Source organism: Arachis ipaensis, chromosome B6 (genome assembly GCF_059453495.1).
Source record: "Arachis ipaensis isolate K30076 ecotype BB chromosome B6, ASM5945349v1, whole genome shotgun sequence".
Taxonomy (NCBI): Eukaryota; Viridiplantae; Streptophyta; class Magnoliopsida; order Fabales; family Fabaceae; genus Arachis; species Arachis ipaensis.
Window position 1 is genome coordinate 107,527,914 of NC_142441.1, and position 6,927 is coordinate 107,534,840.

At 38.7% G+C, this 6,927-nt stretch overlaps 2 non-coding genes across 2 annotated transcripts; both read left to right on the forward strand.

Annotated features, from left to right (window-relative positions):
• Positions 1–1,771: 1,771 nt before the first annotated feature.
• On the forward strand, positions 1,772–1,879 carry LOC148562227 (small nucleolar RNA R71). The gene has a single exon (XR_015887949.1). It is a non-coding gene; the product is annotated as a small nucleolar RNA R71 (small nucleolar RNA).
• Positions 1,880–4,097: 2,218 nt separating this feature from the next.
• LOC148562228 (small nucleolar RNA R71) lies at positions 4,098–4,205 on the forward strand. The gene has a single exon (XR_015887776.1). It is a non-coding gene; the product is annotated as a small nucleolar RNA R71 (small nucleolar RNA).
• The last annotated feature ends 2,722 nt before the right edge of the window (positions 4,206–6,927 follow it).

The following is a 6,927-nucleotide window of genomic DNA, read 5'->3' on the forward strand; positions in this document are numbered from 1 at the left end:
ATCTTCCGGAGGGTGCTTTATAATTCCATTCAGATTGAAGCTTACTACTCGGCCGTCTATTTCAAAAGAGTATGTTCCTGAAAAAGCATCCAATTTGAACTTCGAGGTCTTCAGGAATGGTCTTCCGAGTAGGATTGACGATGGCTTCTCTGAGTCATTTTGGGGCATCTCCAGGATATAAAAATCAATGGAAAATGTGAGCCCCTTAATACCCACTAAGACATCTTCAGCAACTCTAACCACTGTAATAATGCTTTTATCTGCTAACACAAAACGAGCTGCCGACCTTTTTAAGGGAGGGAGCCTCAAAATATCATATATAGACAAAGGCATTATACTCACACAAGCTCCTAAATCACACATGCAGTCAGAAATTACCACACCACCAATAGTACAATTAACCATACATGGACCTGGATCACTACACTTTTCAGGTATACCTCCCGTTAAAGCAGATATAGAACTACCTAAAGGAATAGTTTCTAATTCATTAATTTTGTCTTTATGTATACATAAATCTTTTAGAAACTTTGCGTATTTAGGTACCTACTGAATAACATCAAAAAGGGGAACAGTTACCTCAACCTTTGTGAATATTTCTACCATTTTGGGATCAGGTTCCAACTGCTTCCTGGGCTTCCTTGCAAGTTGTGGAAATGGAATAAGAATGGCATTTTCTGCAGTGTCTGCGCCCTTTGGTGCTTCTTCCTGTGATTGAGCTTCTTCTTCTTCAGCCATGTCCTGTATGTCCTCTTCCTCCTCGACATCTTCTATTTCCACTACCTCTTCAGCTGAGGCGTATTCTGGTGGTTTTGGCTCCTCTTGATTCCTCTCTTGCAATGTGGTTCCGAACCTTAGGGTGATGGCATTGATGCCACCCTTTGGATTGGGTAATGGTTGAGAAGGGATTCCACTGGAGCTCAAAGGCTGGTTATTGGAGTTATTCAGTGATCCAATCTATGAGACAAGAGCTTGCAAGGTAGAGTTCAGACCATTTAGAGTAGAAGTAAGGTTGTTTTCCATGGCCTGCTATCTCCGATCAATAGATTGTAGTAACTCATCATTAGAAGATGAAGAGGGATAAGTGATCTGAGAGGTCTGCTGTTGGTTATTCTGTGGTCCTTGGGATTGCCTCAGGTAAGGTGCTCTGTAAGGCTGGTTCTGGTTCTGCTGCCTGTTGTTGTTATTATTCCACCTCTGATTTCCCTGATTATCTATGCCTCCTCTATTATAGTTGTCCCTCCAACTCTAATTAGAATTATCTCTCCAACATTGGTTGGAATTATCCTGCCATCCATGGTTGTAACTGCCACCTTGATTGTATCCTTGATTGGGGCGGTCATAGAAGTTATGAGTGGCTGCCACAGTGTTGTCTTCCTGCTGAAGCTGCGGACATTCATCAGTATAATGGCTATAATCAGCACAGGCATACTCTTTGTGGAACCAACTGTTGGCTTTGCTGTGGTGGAGAAGGTTGAGCTTGCTGAGCTTGTTGTTGATTCAACTGCATCTGCCTCAGTAAGTTGGTCATCTCGCATATACTCTGAGTCAGAGCAGTAGTCTCTTTGTTAAAAGATACCTCTGCAACAGCTTTTGACCGGCTTTGTTTCTGCCTGTGATTCTGGGTAGATTCAGCTAAGTCGCTGATCAATTGCCATGCCTCATCAGTGGTCTTGTACTTTTTCATAGACCCATTGCTTGCACTTTCCAATGTGGTCTTATCTTGAGGCATCATGCCCTGTGTGACGTAGCCGAGCAACACTATCTTGTCAATCATATGGTGGGGGCATACTTCTAGAAGATTGTTGAAGCGCTCCCAATATTCATAGAAAGTCTCGGATTCATCCTGGACAATCATGGAAATGTCTTTCCTCAGTTTATCAGTAACTTCAGCTGGAAAGAATTTTTCCAAAAATTCTCTTCTAAGTGTATCCCAATCAGAAATAGTTGCTACGGGTTGAGTGTAGTACCACTCTCTCGCCTTTCCCTCAAGAGAGAACGGGAAAGCTTTCAACAGAATAGAAGTTTCATCTGCACCATCACGCCTGACAGTAGAACAGGCTGCTTGGAAATCCCTAAGGTGCTTGATAGGCTCTTGAGCGGGTAAGCCATGAAACTTAGGCATCAAATTGAGCAGTGCAGTCTTTATTTCAAAGTCTATAGCCACCGCTGAGTGATGCGCTTGAAACGGTTGCATTGTGAAATTAGGGGCTCCAGCCTCCTGGATAGTAACTCTCTTAGGTGCTGCCATGTCACCTACGCGTGAATCAACCGAATCAGTAGAACGGCGGCTTGTTTCTTCCTCAAGTGACGTTTCAGATCCGCCCTCAGAGAGGACTAACCGACGCCGAGCTTGCCTTATTCGTGAGATAGTTCTTTCAATCTCAGGATCAAATACTGGCAAGCTTGGATCAGGAAGTGAACGCGTCATTTAACGAAAGAAACATGCAGCTCATAGTAGCAAAATAAAATAAAATAAAAATAAATAAATTCCAATCAATAACTTAACATTCTATTGCAACTCCCCGGCAACGGCGCCAAAAATTGACGTGGCAGAAATTGGCGAGTTAAGAAATTATTATAAGAGATACGTTGCAAGTACAGTTCTTAACCAACCGAAAATCCGTTCATCAATTTAGAAGGGTTGTCACAAAATTAGAATTAAAATACTAGGAGTATGAGTCCCAGGTCGTCTCCCAACGAGTTGCAGAAAGATGTGCTATTTTATTAATCAGATGTTTTCAAAAATGGTTGAGTTGATAAACAGGAAATTAAATTAGAGAATTTATGTAATTTTAAATAAAAACCTTGACCGGGAGTAGATTAGTTGGAAGCCCTATTCTTGTTGAAGTACTCTCAAGATTAATTGATGATTGAAGGTTGTTCTGCTTAGTTATCCCTTACTAGGTAGAGGAAAGTCAAGCAAGTTAGAAAGCTATTTCTATTCACAAGTTCCAATCCTCTCCCTTGGAAAGGATTAGTGTCAGTAACTAGAGGGCAATCCAACAATAAACCCAATTACAATTTTTCTCTTGAGCATTCCAACTCAAGGACCTCCTTTCAATCAACTCTAATTCAAGTTATGGAACTACTCGCTCATTATGAATGTAAACTTCACAAAATAATAAAGAGAAATAAAGATAGACATGATAGATAATAATCAAAAAGATCAATTAAAAATAAAAATAATTTTTGTATTAATAAATTCTAAAAATAATCCAATAGTAATTCTGAATAAATTAAGGACATGGAAGAGTAAGAGACAAATAAGGAAAACAAACTAGAGTAATGAAGTCTTGGCGGAGGTAATAACTCTTCTCAATATCCCAGTCCAAGAAGCAAAATAAAATCAAAATCCTAAGAACTATGAATGTGTAGAGAGAAAACCTAGAGGAGAAGTAAAATCAGATCTAAAAACTAAAATTATGCGGAGTGAATGTTGTTCTCTTGTCTCTACATGTTCCCTGGCTCTAATCTGCTTTTCTGGGCCGAAAATAGGGTCAAAATAGGGCCCAAAATCACCCCCAGCGAATTTTGCAGATTCTGCAGATCGCGCACGTCACGCGATCGCGTCATCCAGCGTTTTGTCTTGCCACGCGTGCGAATCGTCCACGCCTTCGCGTCACTTGTGCAGTTTCCAATCCGCGCGATCGCATGAGCCATGCGTCCGCGTCACTGCAATTTCCTATATGTAGCGCGGTCGTGTGAGCCATGCGTCCGCGTCACTTCTCGCTGGTCATCTCCTTAATTTCTTGTGTTCCTTCCATTTTTGCAAGCTTCCTTTCTAATCTCCAAGTCATTTATGCCCTATAAAGCCTGAAACACTTAACACACAGATCACGGCATCGAATGGAATAATAGAGAATTAAAAAACAAAATTAAAAAGTCTCTAGGAAGCAAGTTTTTCAACCATGGAGTAATTTTAGGAAGGAATTGCAAATACATGCTAATTTAATGAATAAGTGGGTAAAGATATGATAAAACCACACAATTAAACACAATATAAACCATAAAATAATGGTTTATCAGCTGTCCAATGACATCTTGGACAGTTCAGACAGACCATCATAGAAGATACCTATGATGCTCCATTCAGAAAGCATGTTAGAAGGACACTTTCTGATCAATTGTTTGTATCTTTCCCAAGCTTCATAGAGGGATTCACCTTCCTTCTGTCTGAAGGTCTGGACTTCCACTCTAAGCTTACTCAATTTTTGAGGTGGAAAAAATTTGGCCAGAAAAGTGCTGACCAGCTTTTCCCAAGAGTTTAGGCTTTCCTTAGGTTGTGAATCCAACCATATTCTAGCTCTGTCTCTTACAGCCAAAGGGAAGAGCATAAGTTTGTAGACCTCAGGGTCAACCCCATTGGTCTTGACAGTGTCATAGATTTGCAAGAATTCAGCTAAGAACTGATGAGGATCTTCTAATGGAAGTCCATGAAACTTGCAATTCTGTTGCATTAGAGAAACTAATTGAGGCTTAAGCTCAAAATTGTTTGCTCCAATGGCAGGGATAGAGATGCTTCTCCCATAGAAGTCAGGAGTAGGTGCAGTAAAGTTACCAAGCACCTTCCTTACATTGTTGGCATTGTTGTTGTTTTCGGCTGCCATGGCTTCTTCTTGTTTGAAAATTTCTGTTAGGTCCTCTCCAGAGAGTTGTGCTTTAGCTTCTCTTAGCTTTCTCTTCAAGGTCCTTTCAGGTTCAGGATCAGCTTCAACAAGAATGCCTTTGTCCTTGCTCCTGCTCATATGAAAGAGAGGAGAAGAAAGTATGAAATCCTCTATGTCACAATATAGAGATTCCTTGAGGTGTCAGAGGAAAAGAAGAATAGAAGGATGAGGTAGAAATGAGAATTCAAACTTATAGAGAGAGTCTGAATTGCTGATAGTGGAGGAGTGTTAGTCCTTAAATAGAAGGATGTGAGAAGAGGGGAAGAATTTTCAAAATTAAATTTAAAAAGATTTTGAAATAATTAAAAGAAATTTTGAAAAATTGATTGACGATTTTCGAAAATTAAAATTAAGAAAGTAGTTAAGTGATTTTGAAAAAGCTTTTGAAATTAGAAATAAAAAAGATATGATTGAAAATTATTTTGAAAAAGATGTGATTGAGAAGATATAATTGAAAAGATATGATTTGGAAAAGATTTGATTTTGAAAAATTATGAAAATTTGAAAAAGATTTGAATTGAAAACAAAATCTTCCCTCCTGTGCCATCCTGGCGTTAAACGCCCAGAATGGTATCCATTCTGGCGTTTAACGCCCAAAATACTACCCTTTTGGGCGTTTAACGCCCAGCCAGGTACCCTGGCTGGCGTTTAAATGCCAGTTTTCCTTCCTCACTGGGTGTTTTGAACGCCCAGCCTTTTCTGTGTAATTCCTCTGCTCCATGTTCTGAATCTTCAATTCTCTGTATTATTGACTTGAAAAGACACAATCTTGAAATTTTTTTTTAATTTTTAATGATGAAAAACAAAAAAATGAAACTAATCATGTAAAACAAAGATCAAATAAACAAAGCATGCAGGACACCAAACTTAGAAATGTTCAAACTAGAGACACTAACAAATTAAAAATGTATATGAAAAACAACAAAAGACACAAAACAAGAGAATTTAAAGATCAGACCCAATAAAATCATCAAAAACAACTTGAAGATCAATGAAGAATAAAATTCATATATTCGAAAAATGCAAGGAAATAAATAAAACATGCAGGACACCAAACTTGAAAATTGACACTAGACTTAAACAAGAAACACACATTATTTTTTTTATTTTTGTGATTTTAAAATTTTTTGTAATTTTTTTCGAAAATTAATTGGAAAAAGAGAAAGTAAGGAATTCAAAATTTTTAATGAGAATTTCAGGAATCATGCAATGTTAGTCTAAAACTCCAGTCCAGGAATTAGACATGGCTTACTAGCCAGCCAAGCCTTCAATGAAAGCTTCGGTCCAAAACACTAGACATGGCCAATGGCCAGCCAAGCTTTAGCAAATCATTACTTTCAATAGCAAAATTGATAGAAATCAACAAGCTCTTGTGATGATAAGTTGAAACCTCGGTCCAAAAGTTTAGACATGGTTTCACAACCAGCCAGACTTCAACAAATCATTATGAAACTCTAGAATTCATTCTTAAAAACTCTGAAGAACAGGATAGAAATATTATTTTTTTCTTTTGTTTTTTTTCAAAAATAAAAAGTAAAAAGCTTAAACATAAAATAAAATTACCTAATCTGAGCAACAAGATGAACCGTCAGTTGTCCAAACTCGAACAATTCCCAGCAATGGCGCCATAAACTTGGTGCACGAAATTGTGATCCTCAATGGCGCCAACAACTTGGTACGCACAATTGTAATCTCAACTCTTTGTCACAACTCCGCACAACTAACCAGAAAGTGTACTGGGTCGTCCAAGTAATAAACCTTACGTGAGTAAGGGTCGATCCCACGGAGATTGTCGGCTTGAAGCAAGCTATGGTCATCTTGTAAATCTCACTCAGGTGGATTCAAATGGTTATGGAGTTTAAGATATTTAAAAGATAAATAAAACATAAAATAAGATAGAGATACTTATGTAATTCATTGGTGAGAATTTCAGATAAGCGTATGAAGATGCTTTGTTCCTCCTGAACTTCTGCTTTCCTATTGCCTTCATCCAATCATTCATACTCCTTTCCATGGCAAGCTTTATGTTGGGTTTCACGTTGTCAATGGCTACCTCCCGTCCTCTCAGTGAAAATGGTCCAAATGCGCTGTCACCGCACGGCTAATCATTTGTCGGTTCTCGATCATGTTGGAATAGGATCTATTGATCCTTTTGCGTCTGTCACTACGCCCAACACTCGCGAGTTTGAAGCTCGTCACAGTCATCCCTTCCCAGATCCTACTCGGAATACCACAGACAAGGTTTAGACTTTTCGGA